Source organism: Pavona decussata, unplaced genomic scaffold, assembly GCF_977016875.1.
Source record: "Pavona decussata unplaced genomic scaffold, jaPavDecu1.1 SCAFFOLD_47, whole genome shotgun sequence".
NCBI classification, from domain to species: Eukaryota; Metazoa; Cnidaria; class Anthozoa; order Scleractinia; family Agariciidae; genus Pavona; species Pavona decussata.
Window position 1 is genome coordinate 1,121,193 of NW_028145469.1, and position 10,305 is coordinate 1,131,497.

Sequence of the window (10,305 nt, forward strand, 5' to 3'; positions counted from 1 at the left end):
TTAATGCAAGTACAATTAGGACGCATTTAATTCCATAGATTAATGCTCTCTTTCACATAAACAGGAAGCACAACTTTGACGTAACAAATGAACCACAAACATCGACTCATTATCTTGATCAAAACGATCAAAGTAATCTTTGTTATATGACAAAGGAGTGAGTCCTCTAGTTTAATTATGTCCTAAAGGAGCACAGTGCCCTATCTCCAATATTGCGCGCACATTTTCACTGACTATCATGGAGGAAACGATCAGGGAAAGTTTGGAGTAAATCTCATTACCACCTTTTTGAACAAAAGAACCCCTTCAAAATGGTTCCAGAATTACAGTTGTAGAAATAAGAACATATTTACTCCACGTATTGTTCTGAAATATGCAGCAAAATGCAAATTACGCAAAACAGAGTTGTTGAAATTGGTGTTTTTCGTAGAGGGCTTTTAGTTCGAACAGTACAGAACCAAAGCTTTGGAAAAGTGCTCATGAGCGACCACATCAGGTTATTTGGAATGAATACCTTTTACGGTTTCTTCAAATACTTGCTAATTTACGAGTGATATTCCAATTTTCAGACTACTGCAATTACGGGAAATTTGCTTTTTTATATTGGAGTGCGTAATTATTACAAACATTCACGGCCAGAGTGGGTAATGCCCCTCGCGACCCAGTCAAACTAATCAGAATGAGTACTGGCTGTAGTTTTTTAAATGGCGATCAGTTTGCTTCGATCTTTTACGGGAGGTGGTCGCATACGGGGGAGATCAACAAAATAAGCCTAATGCTAGATTGATGGATTAATTAGATACATAAAAATGTTACCTTTTCAGTTAAAATTAAGCAAATAGCTACATTTTCTTCAGGGATGACGACATTTCTATTCCAAAACTGAAAGCACTGGGATATTTTCAGTAAATAACGCCTGGACAATCTATTCCCTCTTTTGGTGAAACTTTGTATAACAGTTTGGAACAGATCACTAAAACAAATCCCGTTTACAGAAAGATTTAACTATATTAACCCATCGCCTTTATCTGTAAACTGTTATCATCTGTCTGCAGTCCGGGGTAGCGTCATTAAAAATAAGTTGAACTTTTGTTACTTCTGAGTAACAAATTAATGACGAACATATGTGATTATGTTAGGTGGTTGCTTACAGAAAATATTAAACAGAAGAATATTTCCAATTTAAGGCCTAATAAGTAGTAAATTTTAAACAGTATGTAATTGAGAAACAAAACGGTTGTTTACGAAATGGTCGCTGACAGGAGGTGGTCGCTATGAGAGAGTGGACTGTAATTGCTACACTAGTATGATAACGAATGAGTGGTTTCATCTTGGTTGCGCTTAGGGAAACGTTAATAAGGCAACTGAATGAAAAAAAAATTCTGCTGTTAAAGAAGCATCTTACACATCTTACGCAATAGATAAAAAAAATTTCACACTTCATTTTCCAAAGTGCCGCATTACAAATTCTCCAGAACATTTCCTGTTAATTAAATCCGCTTTTCTATGCGTATAGGATTGTCGATGTACGAACGCCGCACGCGCAAAAATCTTTTTGGGTGTTTTTTCTTTTGGGAGAATGCCAATTGGGAAAACAGATTCGTATGTAACGCAAGTAATTCAGCTTACAGCTGCAAGTGATGGTTTTGTTTAATAAACTATTTATCTTATTTAAGATCATTCTCATCATGCTGTATCAAAGGAACCGGCTAATCCTAATTGAGAATAATTGAGTTGTGTTTAGGTCATAAATAGGGTAGGAAAAATCGCATATTTTGGTCCTTATAATTTAATAAGGACAAGGGTTTTGGAAAACGTGCTGCAAACCCCTACCCAATTTTTTGGGGGGGTTACCTCTTCCCCCCTCTGAAAAAAACCTGAATACCTGTTTACACGCCTCTAACACGCTTCCTTTTTGAAATGTAAGGTGGCATATATTCTTACCTTACAGGATGAATGAGTCGAAAAATCCGGCCAAAGCAGTAGCCATAAAATCTGTAAAATTAAAACAAAAACTAAGCTTAGTGGTATGACAAAGCTGTATGGAATGTTTTGAACAGGCGAATAAAGTATATGCCAGTAATTATTTTAGCATAAACATTTCATAATACGTGCCAGATGACAGTTCTTAAAATTGAAATTTCCAAGTAAGTTTGAACGCAGTTCTTGGAATGCAAAAGGAAAAAAATTAACGAGAAAAAGGGGTTTTTTCAATTGAAATACAGAGAAAATGTATAAATTCCATTTGACGCTCAAAAAATAAGCAAAACGTCTAGGAAACCCCGGAGGAGCACCCAAATTCAATTTCGAGCAACAGAAAAAATTAACCTATTGAAAAAAGCGTTCCAAGTAAAAAGACTAAAAAGAAATTTCACCTATAACTGAAGCGCACTTACCAAAGTCACTCTGAACGAAGAACACAAATCAACTGAAACGTTGAAGGAGATGAAGACAAATCCACTGAAACGTTGAAGGAGACGAAGAACACAAATCAACTGAAACGTTGAAGGAGATAGCAAGGCCACACGTTTAAACGTCACATTTGCGCCGTAAAGAGAGACCAATGAACGACGTAATTAGTCACCTAACGCATCGCTATTGGGCGTTTTTTGGACGCCTGGGGTGTATTGGCCTGGCAAAATTCTATTGATCACAGAATTGAATTACTTTCTGAGACTGCCTTACATTCGTAGCTCGTTATCATCACGCTTTTGTCCTTCCACTTTTTAATCGTATATTTTTGATATATTTTTATTATAATGGCATTCAAGAATTCAATGAAAACTTACGCTGAGGCTGTCATTTTAGGCCAGTAACTAACGGCTTATTTTGGATCCTCTTACATTACATACTGCTACATTTTAGGCCAGTAACTAACGGCCGATTTTGGATCCGCTTTCATTACATACTGCAACATTTTAGGCTGATAACTAACAGCGGAATTTGGAACCGCTTACATTACATACTGCAACATTTTAGGCCAGTAACTAACAGCCGAATTTGGATCCGCTTTCATTACATACTGCAATATTTTAGGCCAGTAACTAACGGCCGAATGTGGATCTGCTTTCATTACATACTGCAACATTTTAGGCCAGTAACTAACAGCCGAATTTGGATCCGCTTTCATTACATACTGCAACATTTTACGCCAGTAACTAACGGCCGACTTTGGATCCGCTTTCCTTACGTACTGCAACATTTTAGGTTAGTAACTAACGGCCGATTTTGGATCCGCTTACATTACATGCTGCAACAATGGATATTTTTATTTGTGATTGCTGCTCATTGTTTTCATTTCCTAGGCGAAACCAGAAAACATTTTGTGTGAGTGTTAAAGGTCAGAATTATTTTCATTATCCTCATCTAACAACTCATTTTTTTTCTAATTTTGCTTTTTGTTTTTAAAGTGTATGTGATGCGTAATCTTTTATTAGCTTATTAGGAAGAGCTTTCAAAATGATGAAGAATGGCATTTATTTTATTGCAATAGTATTCTTGGTTGCCGAGTTATTCAAGATTTAGGTTTATACAAATTAGAGGACTTGTGACGTCGCAAGGTGGGCACAAAATGATGTAAAATAACAAAAAATGGAATATCTCTTAAGCCTTCCCCTGTATAGAACGACTGATCGACTGTTGTCAAATACTGAAAATACATTTCACTATAATACCTTAATACTGGAATCTTTTAAATGGAAATCTTTAGTATCTCATTTAGTTCTGTCATTTAATGCTGGACAAGATAGCAGCGAGTAGATAAAAAGTTATAAACAATCACACATGACTTGACCCCTTGGATTTGCATAATATTGAGAACACCAATAATTCGAATTCGCGGACGAGAGGTCACGTCCGTTTTGCAGTCACCGACATCAACAATTTCTAAATGACGTGCAAAACACTAATTTTGAAGGGTGAGAAAATTTCCACATTACGCTGAGCACTGGTTGTATTTTAACCGAATTCATGTGCAACAAATGAAAGAAACGTGGGTTTGAACTTTGAACAGGTGTACAACTAAGTGGAAAGCGCTAAAGCCGAAAGCTTGTCAAATACAACCTCCCTATATGGCGGTTTAGACAACGACATAATATGTTGTTATCGTAGTATATATACTGTGACATTTTAGGCGACTTACTTTGGTCTGTATATTATATTATACAACAGACAAAAATTAGGCCAGTAACTATTGGCCTAAAATCTCAGAATATGTAGTGAGTCTTAATATAACAACGGAAAATAAGCCAGTAGTTACTGGCCTAAAATGTCACAGTATATACCGACGCAAAATAAGCCAGTAGTTACTGGCCTAAAATGTCACAGTATGTAGTTAACATTATCTTACCGACCCAAAATAAGCCAGTACTTACTGGCTTATAGTATGTAGTTAATGTTGTAAGCACCAAATCAGCAGCACTCAAGTGGTAGACTTGATATCCATTCTTTAATGCTCACAGAGGTAATTCGAACGCATACAAGATAATTGATCAGTTATGGTTCAACTGAAAAGCAAAGATTACAATATTTCTAAGAAACGAACAAAATAAAGGAAAACACTAAATTGACAAACTTACAAATATTCCTCTGGTCCAGTAAAAACGATGAAGATAAACGATCAAAGCACGGTAGTATAACAGAAAAAACGAAGGTGAAAGACCACGCGGTAATTGTGTAACAGACTAGACAGAAAACTGATACCCTAGAAACTAATCACATCATGACGCAACAGACTTTGAACTGTCACGCGCATGTAAAACACACGAACAACTAATAGACAAATAACGTGCGCGTTTGAATCCAACAAATGTTAATTTACCGACGCAAAATAAGCCAGTAGTTACTGGCCTAAAATGTCACAGTATGTAAAGAGTAATTATATACAGACGGAACATAAGCCAGTAGTTACTGGCCTAAAATGTTTCAGTATGTAATGTAAGCGGATCCAAAATCGGCCGTTAGTTACTTGCCTAAAATGTCGCAGTATGTAATGAAAGAGGATCCAAAATAGGCTGTTAGTTACGGGCCTAAGCCTCAAGCTTTTCTTTCAGCAGCTTGTCTGGAGGCCGGTTCCGAAACATCTTGCTAAGAAGTTTGGCGAGCTGTGGGCTGTTGATATTTTTGCCCGTCATGTCTTCGGAGGCGTACTCCTTCTCTAAATCCGCGAGAATATTGTCTTCCTCTTTCTCGCCTTCCTCATTAATATCGCCGTCATCCCCCGCTACTTTGTTCATGAGAGCCTGAATATCTCTGATTGTGTGCAAATGCGAGGTAGAATGTACTATAATTGAAGGGTTGGTGGAAAACTATGCTAAGGGGAAAATTTGCTTGAAATTTTATTTCGTCAAAAGTACCTGAATTTTTGCATGTGGTCTTCAAATTAATGGGAAAACATTGCTCTGTATTTTTTTTCATTAATTTGCGCTTAGTTTTCGAGAAATAACGTATGCAAAAAAACAAGTTTTTTTGGCAGTGTGTCTTTGCAATCTTGATCGAACGAGAAACAAAAGAAACCTTTTGTTTCAAAGCAGCGAAGCGTGGCTTTTTGCGCTTGTAAGTCGTTCTGATGTTACAATGGGCTCATTAAAATTCACTTCAATTCGAGAAGTTTCTTCGGTGACCAAAGGGATTAACGTGGTGTGCGGTCCAGTCGAATGAGCAATCCTGGAAGCGGGACGTCAGTTTGATCTGTGCACCTGGATTCTTTTTTTTTTACTTCGTTTCAAAGAAAAGTTAACCATTAACGTTTATGTCGAAATCCATTTTGTTGAAATCGCGCCAAAGAACGACGAAAAAATAACCGTGCATCAGTGGAAGGGTCGAATCGTAAGCGTGCAAAAGATGACGCATCGGCTCGTCAACTTGAGCTATCGAGGTCTGTCGATTTCATTTTAAATAATTTTTCCTCTTTTTTAAAAAATTAACCCATGAAGCTTGTGTCGAAATCAACCCATCTTTGATTAATAAAGTTCTGTTTCAATCGCTACTAATAACACTGACATATTAAATAGCGACCTGTAATCCGCGACAATAGCTATGTTGTTTAGTTCCCGAGATATGTAATCATACGTTTGGTTATCGTACCCAAACGAACATCGTTCGTTCGATTGCCGAACCCAGTCGAACATGATAACACAGTCAAACTTACAACTTACAACCATTACGTAGATATCCTTGTTTAGCACAGGAATTGAGCATGCCATATGCGGGGTAGTTCTGGTTCGCGCGTTCAAGACCCGGCGACATCGTCACTTTTCTTTCCTTTTTTTTTTTTGGCAGTTTTCTGCAGTAATTGAAGGACTGGATGCAGAACCGCCTTCTGTCAAATGTTGGGCCTTTTTTTCCCCGGATTTGTCTCAATTTTTGCAGGTGGGCTTCGTTTTAGTCAACAAACATTGCCCTGTATTTTTTTTTTTTCGCTGGTTTGCTCTTCGTTTTCAAGAAAAAGTCGTATGCAAAAAAACTCAGTTTTCCTAGCGGCATCTTTTGGAGATCTTTTGTTGAACGAGAAAGGTTGTAAAAGGTTGTTATGCAAAAGGAGAAATGACAAAAAGTAAAATTTACATCGGATCTGGAAAATATTGAAAAAGCAATAAAAGGCAATCGAAGATAACAAAACAAAGCAAAATTTACAGCAGATCTGGCAAATATCGGAAAGCAATAAAAGAAATTCGAAGAAAACAAAACAAAGCGAAAATTTACAGCGGATCTGGCAAATATTAGAAAGCAATAAAAGACGTTTGAAGAAAACAAAACAAAGCAAAATTTACAGCGGATCTGGCAAAAATCGTAAATCAATAAAACATTCGAGGATAACTGAACAAGATTTAAAACTCTAAACAAAAGCCCCATTTACACTACAGAAAATTTTTGGCACGGCTCGGATAAAAATGGCACGCGTACCCAAAAAAAAGGTTTAGCGCGGGTAAATTTTGTAGTGTAAATGATTATGCCGTACCAAATTTTATCCCTGCCGACTCAAAATTTCACCCGTGCTCGGCCCTTCTGAAAAGGTAGTCCGAGCACGGGTGAAATTGGTACGCGTTCCCAAAAATTCGGCCCGGCTCGGACGAAATGTTTAGTGTAAACGATTGACCGTGCCAAACCAATTTTTTCCTGATGAGCCTTCGTAACTGTGGTCAGCACCATCTGTTGGAGCATGTGTAGTAATTCCATTCAACATGGCGGAATCGGCGCGCCTTGCAACAAGCAAGTCACCAAGAAAATCTCAGGGTCACTCTAAGAAAGGAAATGAAGTAAAGGAATACACTCCTTGTCCCTGAATACTGTTTCTAACAACTCAAATCAGTGACCATTACGTGTAAACATCCAAAATCGTTGCTCGATAGGACAGTTACAAGCCAGCATTGCTGCTATGACAATGAACATATTTGTATCTTCACGCCTTTTCTATTATTCTGGAAAGAAGAACAGGAAGAGACTAATTTTCGACGTCCCTGCGACAAGATGTGTGGCCTTTTTAGAAGTAGACACTCCAAATACTTCTCACCCGCCATGTTCGAATGAAATAGGCCATTGGCTGCATGTGCCCTAAGGAATAATCGCGTACACTACCCAAGAAGTTGGCGTGGGTGCAGTTGATGAAAGTGAATTTGATGAGGCTGGTGTTGGCGTTGAAGAAGGCTTGATACATAGTGATGGTGACTTTGAAAATTTGCTGCAGTTAAGGTGTTGTGGCCAGGGCAGATTGATGCGGTTGTAGAGGTGGATGCAATTAAAATAGACGTCGAGACAAACAGAATGGCAAGGCAAAACAGCTGAAAATTCAGCATCATTGGTGCAAAGCGGCAAATGAGGGAAGCAAACGAAAAGACGAGTGAAGTGCGAGCAGTTTAGCGTGATTAAGTGTTCAAAGTGGTGCAGTATGTCTTTAGCCAAGTCGTGTTGTCCGCTAAAGTCGATGCTTGTGTTGTACGCTTGCGGCATTTTACACATGGGTACTTCCACAGTGTGGCATATTTTGCCATTCGTTGGCAAGATGATGGCGCATAAGATCAGCACAGCATACATTTTGAGACTGTTCACGGCTCACTTAAATGTGAATTGTGGGCTAATGTCATATGAAAACTGCTAAAACAAACTTGTTATGTTTGCAACCTTTTTACTCGCCAATTAAAAGATGAGGATTCTAGCAGAGCAGAAACTTTGATAAAGAACAGTTCATCACAAAGAATAGTTCTTTGTGCATTGATCTCAAATGATTCTCGCTAAACCTGAGTTGGAATGCTTGAATTAATTTTTGTTCTGTCTTCGGAACTTGCTCAGATAAAAAAATATAAATAATAAAGTCTTTCACGTAATTTAATACATGTAGGACTAAACAAAAACACTGTATTTTGCTACACTTCCGACATTTTTCGTAGATGCATATTAGAATTTCACCGATTTCCGTTATCAATCGGTAAAAATCGCTTGATCGATACCGATTTTTATCGATTGACTACGCTTTCGTATCTGTCTTACCTTCCGACTTCACCCTTTGGGCGAAGTCCTTTCCTCACAGGCGACCACCGCCACTTGTATTATTTCAACGGAAGCATAATAATCAGACGCTTCGTTCGATCATGTTTTTGATTGTATCAACAAACTCAATTTGCCGTGCAATTTGCTGTGAATTTAGCGGGAATTTACATCAAACTTGATTCTCTGCGCTCTGTACACCAATCCGATCCGTAGGTTGGCAAACTACGTAGTTACTCAATTAATTACTATCAGTTGGGAGAGCGCCATGTTGCACGTGTATCATGTGTTTCATAAAGGTCTCAGGTTCGATTCCTGATGGGCAACTTTTTTTTATAAACCTTTGGGGTATGTTTTCAAGATGTATGGTGATATTATTGAAATCTTCATATCATAGCATTAGAATTCTTTATCCATTATTAAAAACTCGAAAAGAAATTTCTGGCACGAAACTAACGCAAGATTTCTGCAAGATGTTCCATTTGCCTTAATTGTACTATAACTTTCAGACTTGCAAGGGCAAAAATGGCGAAATTGGAAGCTCTGAAAGGTAAACTTGACTCTGATTTTGGTGCTTGCTAAAAAGCCAAATTACATTGAAGTACTGAGCCAGCGAGTTACCAGAACTTGTCGTGGGTGTTTCTTGTCAATACGCAAGCACTAAAGATTTTCATTCTTTCACTTCCGGAAGATCAGAAACATTTCTAAATTTCGAAAAGTGGCTGAAAATGCTAAACTTTCTGCTAAAAGCTTTGAATTTTGGACAGAAGCAAAGTCTTTTCAAACAAGCCATTAAGAAAGCTAAATACTAACTGGAATCAAGTTAGTAATGGTAACAAAAAGGCTCTCTTCAGAGACACAAAATGTATAAAAAGTCATCGCCAGCAATACTTGGCTTCTCATTGTCATTGTTTTTTTTCTTACAACGAACTTTAAAATTTTGGACGGAGATGTTTTCGTAAAACATATGAATGAAAATTTCAAGTAAGATATATTAATGAGACAATACCAATCTCATGTTTGAATCGTGTGTCTGATCGCAGTAAATTCTCCAGATCAGTGATATTTACACAAATTTTATTAACTTAAACTTAATTGTGTTCTCACAATAATGTCATGATAAAAGATATTTTCTTACATATCCCTTTTTTTTCTTGTTATCTTTACAGTTTTCAATTGGCTTCAGTCACTGTGTACATGTTTTTTTTTTCTATCAATAATCAAAATTTCAAAACTACTAAAAAATTGAAACAACTACTTCAGTTAGTTCAACTACAAATATCCTAGAGCAACTTACTGTAACTTACTCACTGTATCGCTTCAAAAACTCAATAAGTAATATTTACACTAATTTTCTTGAAATAATGTTATAACAAAAGATCTCCTCTTACAATTTTTTTTCTTTCTTGTAATCTTAACAGTTTTCAAATGGCTTCAATCACTATCATAAATTTTTAATACTTCTAAACATATTACAACAACTACTTTAGTTAGTTTAACTTCAAATATCCTAGAGCAACTGTAACTTACTGTATCGCGTTTACGACATGACTACACCCCTATAATAAACTAAGGAACTATTGGTAGGGGTATTAATATATGAAAGGTAAAGCCAATGCATGACTAACATGTTGCGGTTAACATTTACAAGTATGCGAATAATAAATATTATGAGAGGACTACGACTTAGCTAATTTATCACCCTAATAGGGTTGCACCTCTATGTTTAGGCAAACAATGTCAACGATAATTGTATGTATTTACACGAAATATACATATGGTGATTAAAAAACTCCAACTTAACTGATTTCTTTACTCTTCTTA